This window comes from Acipenser ruthenus, chromosome 8 (assembly GCF_902713425.1).
Source record: "Acipenser ruthenus chromosome 8, fAciRut3.2 maternal haplotype, whole genome shotgun sequence".
NCBI lineage: Eukaryota > Metazoa > Chordata > Actinopteri > Acipenseriformes > Acipenseridae > Acipenser > Acipenser ruthenus.
This window is the reverse complement of record NC_081196.1, coordinates 10,552,918-10,566,307: the sequence shown is the minus strand read 5'-3', so window position 1 is coordinate 10,566,307 and position 13,390 is coordinate 10,552,918.

Sequence of the window (13,390 nt, the reverse complement as noted above, 5' to 3'; positions counted from 1 at the left end):
GGCACAGAGAAAACCCTTACCTTGTCACAAAACATTTGTTTAGTTTGTAAGAGCATTAATATCCAGCGGTGATTCCTTGTCGATAATTGTCCTCAATATTCCTCGCCTTTGGCTTGGGACACTTCACTGTCGCTGTGGTCATAACCACTGCGTTTGACATTAAGGCTTATGTACATCTATTATTTTTATTTGAACTAGTTCTTAAGTTGTGTTTTTACATTTCTTTAATACTGTGTATGTCTGTAATAAAGACAGTAAAAAAAAAGTTAATACATTCACATTAGTCATTTTTGATCATAAGAATACAATGTAATGCAACTTCTACAAACAAGTTTTCACTTTATAAAAAATAAATGAAAAGAGGCATATTGGCGCTAAAGTTCACAGACAGCACCCAAAAAGTAAAAACTATATTTAGTAATGTGCTATCCTGCTTGCATTGCAACTTTCTTGGTTGTCTTTCCAAGGAAGCTTTCTAATGCTGTTTAATGACACTTTATTAAAAAAAAAAACAATGGCTGATAATTGAATCCATTCACTGTTAAATATAATATAGTACTGCTGAGAGGCTTTCAATTCACCACATGGTTGAAAAACACAGCTGAATTGTATTTACAGCCAATCGTTTCCATTTCATCCCATTCATCATTGTGGGAGCCAGGAGTGCAGTTTGACATAGGCCTATGGGGACCCATTTAGAAAGCAATTTATTGCTGCCCCATACCTGTGAAATGTACAGGCAAGCTTTACAGAGAGAAGAGGGGATTATACAAACTGTAAACACAGCCACAGAGAAACTATAACATAGCAAATGTAGGAAACTTTAAAGCTAGGATACAGATTACAACAACCAAAATCCATTATTGAAGAAGCGGAATCTGTGAATCCTGTTATCCTGAGATAACAATACAATACATTTGGATACACAAATATCATGACTGTTCTCTCTTCATTCACTCGATCTATGTTTAAACCTTAATTAAACAGCTGATATTGGGGAAATACTTTTCTTAAATCAAGCTATGCATCTGCTAAGCAATACGTGTCATCTTTAGTTTAGTTCTTGAGTCATAGTTTTATGTAGGTGCCATTAAATGTTGTAGTGTATAGTGAGGTAATCTACAGAATCAGAGCACTGTGATTGGCTTGAAATGATGTAATTGAACAGCACCTACAAAGTAAATAATCAGCACACTGATGCTTATGTTTCAACTTGCGTCTGTCTGTTATAGCAATTATACCACATGTTTTTTTGTTGTTGTTTTTTTATGTATTTGGTTGAGATTTTTTTTGAGTTCCTATGAGCGAAAGTACTTGTTTTATTATGGAATGTCTTGTTAAAATGACAAGGTGGAGCATTATATTACGGTTTTCTTTTTCCATTAGAGTCAATTTGGTTCATGAGTCATTTTCTCTGCTTGTCAATAACCAGCTTTATTTCTTGGTAACAAAACAAGTGGTCTTCTGCTTTCTCTTGGATTTCTTCCAGGGGAATGTGCTCGGCAGATTTCATTGATTACTGGATTGCAGGTTACTGGATTAGGCTCCACATTTTTGGCAAGTTCGATTTAAGGTAGAGACAGTCCGACCCACTTTCAGGCATGTTCATATCATTCAGTCTCTACTAAAAGAGAATAGCTAGCCACAAGACACCTTTTTATATTGATAATTGCCCACCAACATTTGTTTTTACTGGAGACTACAGCAATCAGAGCCCAGATAATCAAGCTGCTGAAAGCACTTGGTGGGGGTGGGGGTCTAATAACGAAGAGACCAAAACAATGAGCTCAGCTCTGTCACTGCCAAGTGTTGAGCAAATAAATACTGTAGCCATCTCACTGTGAACTGCAGCACAAGAAAGAACTATTATCTGGTTTTCATTGGATGTGATTAGCTGGGGATTTGCAGGCATATTGGATTGGGGATATAACTGTATGCCTTTTTTTCATTAACTTTCTCAAAAACAATTTCAGATCTTAAAACATCTAACACCATTCTATTGTATTTATTTTGTTTTGAGTTTCCTACTGCTGCACAAATTCTTGTGAGAAACTTTGACATTGCTTTGGTGGGGCAGACAAGATGCCCAGCTTCCTGTCACCTCAGGTGTAGTAACACACACTGAAATGTGCAGAGATACGTTATGCATTCCACACATAATGTTTACTCTAGGCATGTAGAAAATGGCAAGTTGGTAAAATATACATGGTTCATAAGATACATTTAATTTCTTCACTAACACTAACTAACACTCCACTCTCTGCCCGTGCTGCCACCCTCTATTTCTATTCCTATTTTATGTTGATTCCTATTTCTCCTCGACCTCTCTGCTGCCTTTGACACAGTCGACCACTCTATTCTCCTGTCATCCCTTGTTGACCCGGGACTCTCTGGTACTGCTCTTGCCTGGTTCTCCTCCTACCTCTCCGATCGCATGTACCGGGTGTCCTGGCGTGTCTCACACTCTGCCCCTTACTCTCTTTCTACAGGCGTCCCCCAAGGCTCAGTCCTAGGACCCCTCCTGTTTTCTCCCTACACCTGCTCCCTTGGTCTCCTCATCTCCTCCCATGGCTGCTTGTATCATTTCTATGCTGATGATGCCCAGATCTTCCTCTCCTTTCCCCCCTCAGACTCCCACATCTCCTCCCATATCTCTATCTCTCTCGGCCATCTCCTCCTGGATGCACTCGCATCATCTTAAACTCAACCTCTCCAAATCAGACCTCCTTTTCTTCCCCCCTCTTCCTCCCCCACCACTGATCTCTATGTCTATTCCTTTTGAATCCACCACCCTCTTTCCTTTCTCATCCACCAAGAACCTTGATTACACCCTCGACCCCTCCCTCTCCTACTCTCAGCGCATCTGTACTCTGGCACACTCCTGTCGCTTCTTCCTCAGCAACATACACAGAATTCACCCCTTCCTCACCAACTACTCCACACAGCTCCTAGTTCAGGCCTTGGTACTGTCCCGTCTTGACTACTGCAACTTCCTCCTGGCCGGCCTCCCTGCTTACGCTATCTGTCCATTCCCTTCCTCGTTTCTCCAATGCTACTCCGCTGCTCCGCTCCCTCCAGTGGCTCCCTATCGCCACTTGCATCCAATTCAAAACTCTTGTACTTGCCTATCGCTGCCTCAACCTTTCTGCCCCCTCCTACCTCCAGACTATTATTTCTCCCTACACCCCCTTTTCGCCCCCTCCTCTCCTCCGCCACCGGCAGATTAGCAGCACACCCCACCCTCCACTACCACGCTTCCAGAGCCCACTCTTCCTCAACCCTTGCCCCTCAGTGGTGGAACGACCTACCCACGGATATCAGGACCTCTCTGCCCCTGACCACCTTCCGGCGCCTCCTCAAGACACACCTGTTCTTACAGCATCTGTAAACCTAACAGCCCTCGAATATACTGGACTATATGGCACCCAATTGTATTAGTACTTGCATCACCTTGTACCTGCTCCACACTTTGCTGTATTCTACTACTACTCTCAATTATAACTATATTCTCTGTATCTTGTATTTGAGGTAACCGTATTCACATTTTTTGTAATTGTGCTTACTTTAAATCATTCTTATCCATTTATTGTACTTACTACTTACTCTCAATGGAATTTATAGCAAATATTTTTACAATAAATTTAACTGCTCTTAGTTGAAATCGCTCTCAAACATAATTACTGTATTTTTTTCTCATTTGAATTTGCTCTTATTTACTACTGACTTTATTGTATTTCATAACTGCTCTCGTCTGCTAATAAATAAAAAAATAATAATTTAAGTTCAATGTCTGAGATCTTTATGCATGGGTGTGACATATATACATCACAGAATTCTTAAAATATGCAAATTATTTTAATGAGTATGTTGTCTCATTGGAGTAGAAGTACCCTAAAATGTTACCCATTTTGTATGAATAACAAACATCTGGATGTGGGACGCTTACTGCCTGTCCCCCCCCCCCCCCCCCCCCCCCCAAAAAAAATAATGTTTTGTTTGTTTGCTGTGACTTTCATAGCTTCTGAATGACTTGGAAGTATGAAGATTTGTAAATGGCTTCATAATAGATGTGGACCTTTCATATTGTTGTACGAAGTGTTCCCTAAAACACTGAAAATACCCACTTGGTGTCTGTTAAGAGATCTAGAAACTTTTAGACAACCACCCATCTAGTTGTTCTTCATCTAACCCTCAAAAATGGCTTTTTGCAAATGGTACTACCAGGACTTTTTCGAAAAAAATAAGGTATATAAATAATAGACATTGACAAATTTGTCATTTTTTTATCACATCTAGTGAATTTTATCCAAATATAAGTGATATGTTTCTTTTGATGCTCAAATGTACTGTAAAAACCGGTGTATAAGTCGCACTGGTGTATAAGTTGCCCCCCCCCCCCCCCTTTTGAAACAACAATTTCAAGAAAAAGCCTATAGGTCACACCATTGTATAAGTCGCTCCCTCCTTTTTAGGACCCCCTAAAAATACCTAGAAAATAGACTTATACAAAGGTTTTTACAGTAAGTGATACGTTTATTTTGATGCTCAGTATACATACATGTATACATACAAAAAGTAGCTGGGTACAACTAAGCAAACTTTCTTTTATAATTTAATTTCAGTTCAAGGCTCATCTAATAAACAAATGTAAAACACTTAAACATGACCTTGAAGAATGCACTCTAGACATTATCTATAGTTTGATAATATATTCCATCATGTAATCAGTAGAAGGGGAGCTATTGTTTTATGCACATCAAATATTGGTCAACAGAATAATAATAATAATAAACACAATTTATTGTCCGTGATTGGTATTCTTGCCAAACATGTGCCTTTTGGTTGGTCTGAATTTATTTGTGCTATAAAATATTTGTGTCGTGTCATCGTGTCCTGATAACCAAGTTAACGTTTCATGAATTATACAGTTATTCCCTACTAACCATATCAAGCTTAAAGGCAGCCAGCAGCGGGCTGCTGCTGTATGAAATGCAGAAGCAGAAGGTGACAGATTAGCACTGTACTTTTCCTCCCAAGTGTAAATAATAAACGTTCCAGGGATGTTGTATTTCTACCGCAGGTGTATTATAGACTTTATTTTCTTTAGGAATTTAATTAAAGCATACATTACCACGGTTGGCAATGGGGACTTGTATGCCACTCACAGAATGCAGAGTGATGAGCTGTGGTTTGTTTCACAAAGAACGTCTATGGGCTCAGGTCTCAGGCTGTGTGTTTATGTAACCAGGACTGCCCAATAACACTGTGATCAAGCTACCAAATCAGCCTTAGTGGAGAATGTAATGTTAGAAAATATTTGAATGTGTCACAGATATTCTTCATGGATTAAATTACTGTATAATAATAATAATAATAATAATAATAATAATAATAATAATAATAATAATAAAAATAATAATAATAATAAATAGAAAATAAACTTTTTTAAAAACAGTAAAAGTACAACAAAACTGGATTAAGCTGTAGCTAGAAATACCCATACTCTTTTGTAGCAGCTAATTATGCTGACACATATTTTAATCCAATTTCAACCTTTAGTGTTAGTGTGTATTAGAAGTAAAAGAAAAACAACAGCAATGTAGGACACTGCAGCTTTAAAATGTACTAAACATAAACAGTGATTCTTTCAGTTTTTAGTCATTCAATCTGAACTGCTTCAGCACTGCTTGGCAGTGACCCCACTACCATTAGACAGTAGGACAAGTTGCCAGACTTCCCCCACCTGCCAGAATAAATTATGGATTCAGTTTCAGCAACCACATTGAATGGTGTCAGTTACCAGACATTTATAAATGTGGTTCTCTTGGTTGGAAAAAAAAAGGAAGCCAAAGGCTAACTTATCTCTAGGCACTCAGAGGATTAACTCACAGGAATGGCAAATTAAGTTATTTTCTTAGTTATATTTCCAGTGCTGCTCGAGTTACTCCAATAGTTACTGTAAGTTTAAAAAAAAAACATAGTTAATGCTGTATATAGATATTCCAGTTTGGTGCGATTGTGTAACAAAATGAAGTTACAAATGTCCTGCCCACAGTTTTCTCTCCCTTTTATTTTGCATGATATTCTGAATGGTTCTAGGTTCTATTGCTCTATTTGGCTGGCGTCTTGCATGTAGTCCTGTGTTGTTTTGCCATGTTTTTTTCGCCTCCTGATCTTGAGAAATCATGAGATATTGTCACCTTTCATCGGCTTCTCAATTCATTGTTTTGGGTCTATAGCAGTGGTCCTCACTAAACATTTGTGGAGGCCCCATTAGTGTAAATAACTGCTAAATCATGGATATGAATCACCTTGTGGAATAAAGTTACTCACCATTATTCTACAAACATTTGAAATTACACAATTTTAAGACGCTCCTATTACAAATCGATGGTGATAGCTGCTGTTCTAGCTAACTGGAGGTATTTGCATATAAGTTTGCAATGTACGTGGAGACAGCAAAGAGAGCACACATCTTTGTTTCCCTAGGGACCTTATTATAAGGACCACTGGTCTATAAGATCTGTTTATTGTACAACAAAACCTGATTTGTTTTTTTTCCCATTGGTGTTTTGATGATACACCAAAAGATATTTTTAATAGATATTTTATAATTCAACAACTACCTGAAAGCTATGTATTAAACCGTAGACTGTTGGGTAGAACTGATGTAGTGAATCTACAGACTTTCAATGCACTCTGCTGGTGACAAGCCATAGGCAGGGCTTCTCAAACTCGGTCCTGGGGACCCCCTGTGGCTGCTGGTTTTCATTCCAACCGAGCTCTCAGTTATTTAACTAGACCCTTGATTAAACTAATAATTTGCTTAATTAGACCTTTTTACTTGTTTTCAGCTGTTAAACAGTTGCAGTTCAAGTTACTTATCAAATGTTATAGCTAACTTGAAATATGCAACTGTTCAAGAGCTGAAAACAAGTAAAAAGGTCTAATTAAGCAAGTTATTAGTTCAATTAAGGGTCTAGTTAAGTAACTGAGAGCTCGGCTAGAATGAAAACCAGCAGCCACAGGGGGTCCCCAGGACTGAGTTTGAGAAGCCCTGCCATAGAGCATTTTTAAAGCTACTGTCATGGCAACCAAGAAGAATGATCTCCCTTTTGAGCTCTTGAGCAATCAGGGGGGAGCAATAGCTAAAATAAAAGGAACAAGGAAAGTAAAAATAGAAACAAAAATATGCAGTATCCTTGTGAGGCTTACAATAGTGAAGTGATAACAAAAAAAGCTATTTTGTAATAAGAAAAAGCTTTCCCTAAGAACATAAGCATAAAGAAATATTGGTAACACAGGACTACAGTATATTTTCTACGTTCCTTTATTAAGCCGTGTAAATGCTTCTCCTTTACTACTTATGTGTTATACTGTAACAAGTATTTGATGAATTTCTCTAGTTTCTACGGTTTCTCATGCGTGAATTAAATTTGTCTCCTTATAAATCCTATAATTGCTAACTCTAGAATCTAGATGTCATTTGAAAACAATGTTAACGTTTTAACTAACTAGTAAGAAACAACGTGGGATGTTAATTGAACTGCTTCTAACTAAACTCAGCTTTGTGTCTTGTTGGTTTTACAGCATTAACAGGTGATGTCACGTGATTTCTCAAGAAAGCTAAGAACATGTAAGAGACAAGATGGCAGTCACAACCGTGCATCTGTTTATGCTTTACTGCAAAATAAAACAAAACAAAAAATAAGCAAAGAACAAATGATCTTCAGACGAAAAAAAGACGTTATATCCAAAACCCATGCAATTACAGTAGAAGCCTCACTGCTGATCTACCTCTGATCCTGCTGCTGTTGAGGGGTTTATGTTTTACGTGTCTCATATTAAACGGCTTGGGCATTAGTGTTTACTGGCCAACCTTCAGCAGGCTGGAGGCCAAACCATGCAATCCCACAAGGGCCCAAGACCAAATCCTACTCAGTCCTGCTCAAATCTGCGGTCATTTTTGGAGAGACAATTCTAGTCAGTACAAAGCTGGTTTAATGTATTGGACATTCCTTTACATTCTTCTCACACAAGGTACCTTGCATAAGCCCATGGATAGTCAGCTACAGAAACAAGCTTTATAACTCCTGACATATAAATTACATCTCTGAGGCATTTATAGAACTAATTAACTGAAACACTTCTTTGTTACTTCTTCAGTCTCTAAATCATACCATAATGACTGCTCTCATAATGCACCTCTCTCTCCCTCTCTCTCTCCCCCTCTCTCTCTCTCTCTCTCTCTCTCTCTCTCTCTCTCTCTCTCTCTCTCTCTCTCTCGCGCGCGCGCTAGGAGAAAAAAAGAGCATTAATAACCTTGAGTATGAATCATTATTATTTGTACTGTTGAACTGTGACAGGGAGAGAATGAATCTGAGCTGTAAATCTCCCTCAATCTGTGAGGACGCTGTGCTCGAGGGCAGGTGGGACCTGGAACTGTTGCACTGTCAAGTGTACTCCTCATGGTCAATACCGCAGTGTGCACTGATTGGCTAGATTTTGGTGCAGTGTACACTGATTGGCTAGATTTTGGTGCAGTGCTGATTGTGAGGAGGAGCCTGGCACTATATAGGGGAGCAGTTTTGGGAGCTCGCTCTCGGGTGTTGGGCTGCATTGTGTTTCCTGTGTTTTTTGCGACCAGCTTTGTGCTTACATCGTTGCAGACTACGAGGGGTGACTAGAAGGAGCAGTGCAGAGATACATGCTCTGTAGAGAAGCTGCCAAGTGAGGACCCCTGTGCCATGCTGCCTGACCCTGTTACACCAGCTGTGCGCAAGATTCTTTATTTGGATCGTGTAAAAGTGTTCGGGACTTGTTTGATTATTATTTTTATTTTCAGCCTGAGCTTAACCATCGCTGGTTCTGTTTGGGCATGTTTTTTTTTGTTTGCTTGTAATAATAAAAGGCACCCACGCGGGTGGTTGTTCTGCATCTCCTGTTGTTGACGTCATTCTTGCACAGCCACTAACCATGCTGGCATGAACCCACTATGTCTGGCTTCGGGCAGCTCTGGTAAACATCCCTGTAGAGTACTGTACACAACAGTCAAGAGTAGGTGATAACTATCAATACAGAACAGAGGTCTGTGAGTTTTCACTTCATTGTCAGCAAGACCTCACAACCTTGTACTTCTTTTCATTATGTGTAATTTGCCAATGGTAAGATTCAATAAGTTTGCAAAGATCACCCAGTAGAATAATGATTTAGCTATACAAAAAATACATTTCAGACTCCCATGGGTAGACACAAAGGGCAGGATTTTCAAAAGGTTGGAAATGATAATGAAAGTTATCTCCGTGTACGCTGGTACAGCAGTTTCCATAACAGCGTTCATTTTTCTTGATCTCGTTAACATGCATTTTGATGAAATTATGTAAGTGACGTGCGACGATTAAGCTTTTTAACGAGAAATGCGTTCATTGACAAATTTTGTTTGAAAATCACTTGCTACTAAAGCTGTCGTTACTATACCACGAGTTCAATACCATAACACTGGTTTTTGACAATCTCCCTCCCATAGGGCCATATTTTCAAAGCGTTTAGCGTTTACTCCTGTCTTTAATTAACTCTTGTTTTTTTTGGAAAAACAGCTGTTATTTTGACAAAACTAGAACAAAACAACTAAATAATATAATCCGTCTTCTCTTAAGCATTCAGAAGGTGTTTGTTTCTCATTTTGTGACATTTACATTCTTTTTATTTCTTCTTTCAAAAGCATAATTAAAGACTGGAGGAAATGCTTTGAATATATAACCCATATTGTTTTACCTTGAACAGGAATAAGGAAATGGCCAGAGGATTTAATCAATGAGATAAGGCCTTAAATTACTTTAAGAAGGCAGCCATGTAAAATAAACTCAGATGCAAATTTCTAAAACAATAAAATATGTTATTTAAAAAAAAGGGACATAGCCAACAATCATAAAAAGCTCACCGACAATCATAAAAAGCTAGCAAATTCTATACTGGGTCACAAAGACACTTTGAATACGGTTTTGCAGCCAGCGATAGACTTGGGTTACACTGACCGCAGGTGAAAACAAGTTCACTTTGATATTTTATTTTGGGTTGGATGTATATATTTATGGCATGACAATAATGAACGCTGCTTTAAATAATAAGAACTGCTATGACGCAGGTAAACAATCAATCCTAAAGTCTGGTATAAAAACATTTTGGCTAATGCCTTCATCTGGTACTGTGCTGAAATATTGAAGTATGTGGCCCCTTCTCTAGGTATGGCCGCCTCCACTGTATTCCCACACTATATCCCTGCAAAAATCCCTGAATAAGCAAGGCCTGTGTTCTGTTCACCAGTCTTAGTGATGAACAGGGGTTAGATGCATGGCACGGTGGGCTTATGCAGTTGTTAAACCTGTTGAGGTTAAAAAAGACATCACAAAAGCACCATGAGATTGATCACTATTTGGCACTAAAACAATCTATTCTATAAAATAAAGCCCAAGGATTTGATAGATAGGGAAGCTGAACATCTCATACCCTAAGATAAAGGGGCTGTTCTTATTGCCACTGCTCTGTGGATGAATAGGCAGGACTATCAAGTACTGTCAATACAACTTTCATGAGTGCCAGAATTCATCACATAAATTAAAAAAGAAGACAATAAAAAGCCCTATTTCACAAAACAGCCTGTTGTTTCAAAACAAAGAAGCTTTTCTAGCATTTTAGACAATTTTCCTTGCTAGTAACTTGACAGACCAGGTAACAACACTACTTAATAACAGTACAAAGTTGAGCCATAAAATTTATATTTTTTCGAGTGTAATAAAGCAGTGTAAGTTGCCAGGCAGGAATATTTTCCACACAGCTTTTCAGAATCAACTTTAACAAAGCTCCTCCTGACACAGAGTCAGCATTTGACCTTTATTCTTTACCATTGTAGCAGGGCAAGCTGTTATATATGGTTATATAGTGTTAGTATTTAGTGCTTTGTTTGTGTGAACTTCAATTGTAAATTAGCCTTGCAGCTAATATTATTATGGTATCAGAGACTTCTTGAACTTTGTTGCCTGTTTTGTTTATTCAGATCTGTCAGTATAGCCTACATTACAGTTTGTCATCACATTGAGTAGGTATTTGTACAATCTGTGTTCCTACTTACCTAGCATGACATAGTTGTGTTCAGTGCATTTTTTTTAATGTGACTACATTGCTGTATAATAAATTCATTGTTATTCATGTTCTGCAAAAACAAAAAAAAATAGACTGCAATGCAGAGAGAACAGTACAGCAGCTGCTGTAGAGCAGGGGGCTAGGTGGTGCCTTTCACATCTGGTTTGGTTGAAATCAGTCTCCCCAGCAAAGCTTCTGGGGATTGGCTAAGTAGAATTATCCAAAGTTATTTTCTTCAAAGTGATGGCTGTTTTTAGGTTGGTTGGGGTTTCAGTTGACATTTTTATGTAATCGACAAAAATGATTTTGTTACAACATTTTAATAAGTCGTTTTCTGTTTGCTGCTCTTTTCGGAAAGCTGAAAAACTTTGACAGGCTTTAAATAACATAGATCTTTGTGAATAGTATCCATTATTGTCTGTCACTCTTTTGCATTCTCAGATTTTCTTTATCTGTTGTTGTTTAAGTTAATTCTCTTTCTTCACAGTCTACACAAGTGGTTCTCCTTTTGCAACTACACATGTCTGTTATAATTACAAGACACTGTTTGCTAGTGGTGCAACTCATTATTATTATTATTATTATTTATTTATTAGCAGATGCCTTTATCCAAGGCGACTTACAGAGACTAGGGTGTGTGAACTATGCATCAGCTGCAGAGTCACTTACAATTACATCTCACCCAAAGGACTGAGCACAAGGAGGTTAAGTGACTTGCTCAGGGTCACACAATGAGTCAGTGGCTGAGGCGGGATTTGAACCGGGGACCTCCTGGTTACAAGCCCTTTTCTACTTGTCTACTCATGCATGGAGCTCTGTATTCATTGGTGATATGTAAATTAATGAAAAGGTAAACACATGCTTTGCTAAATGCCTAGATATTTTGTTAAACAATCGATATAATCATCAAGTATTTTTACATGCTGTAATACTGTACATATAGGTGTCAAAAATATTTATCATTACATCTCATACAGTATGTGCTCTTCAAACCAGTCAAACCTGAACCCAATAAACCAGTCAGACCTGTACCTAATTTTTTGTTTGCTTGTTTTACAAGTTCATGCAATACTAAACATAGAACACGGACTCATTCTTGGTAACATGTTAACAAAAACAAGGATGAGTGTATGATCTGTTTTTTTGTTTTTTTTACAGTGAGTGGGAGTACCTGCAGCACAGCAGAAAACAGTGTTTTTGTTTAAATAATGTTACTAGGAAAACATTTTAGTATATCCAGATGTATATATCCTGGAAGGCAACTATGGTAACAGTGAATACACGACAGACAAATACCTAAATAATTTACTGGTAATTACAAACAGCAACATGCTCAAGCAAACATGTGTCTACTTAGTTTCCTATACTGTAGTTTTACCTGAGGATTCTGATTGAGCATTTTGAAGTTATGGATAGTGATTTTTAAGAGCAAATACATTATCGTGCTTTCTTTAATTGAGAGCCCCTCCTTGTTTGCCAGTATTTTTTCAGTTTAAATCAATTTAATGAAGTGCAGTACATGCACTAGTAAAAGCATACTGCCACTGACCTTTCTATAAATGCACTACTATTAAGCGGGGAGTGTTTTCACATTCCTTAACTCTGCAAGCTGCTTAGGTAAATCACTCACTAAAAGAAACAAAAAGCTCTTCATATTCAAAGAGATTTGTTTAATGTGAAGGATTTGCAGTCTCATTTATATTATAATCCAGTCTAGAGGCAAGAGAGCTATTACATTTAAATCTGTGCAGTACCGGTATGCCACTGTACTGTTATGATAACAAGATGCTGTTTGTTATCCATCCTACATATCAGCTGAACATTGTGAGAATCCATTTAAAGTGCATTGCTAAAGTATCTAAAAACTCGATGAATTCCTGATCGTCAAAGATTGAAGATACAGTGATATTGTTCTTTAATTTTATAACGTGAACTGGGATGATAATCATTTCCATGAGATCCTAAAGCAATCGTATTGCTACAGTATTCTACGACGTTGACCATTAAGAATAAGGTTTACATTGTACTCATTTGTGTTAAATTACATTTCACAGCAGTTGGTAGTTGTTGAGGGGTTCCATGGGGGGGCGGGATAGCCTATGTTAATGTGAGAAGTCTGTGGTGGCTGATTCACTGTGGTTTGTGAACACATACTGTACGTTAAACCTATTTCAGTTAGAATTGCACATCATAATTTTGTATTATTATTTCCAGACCTGGTTTATTGTGTTGCTTCACAAAATGTCAGATT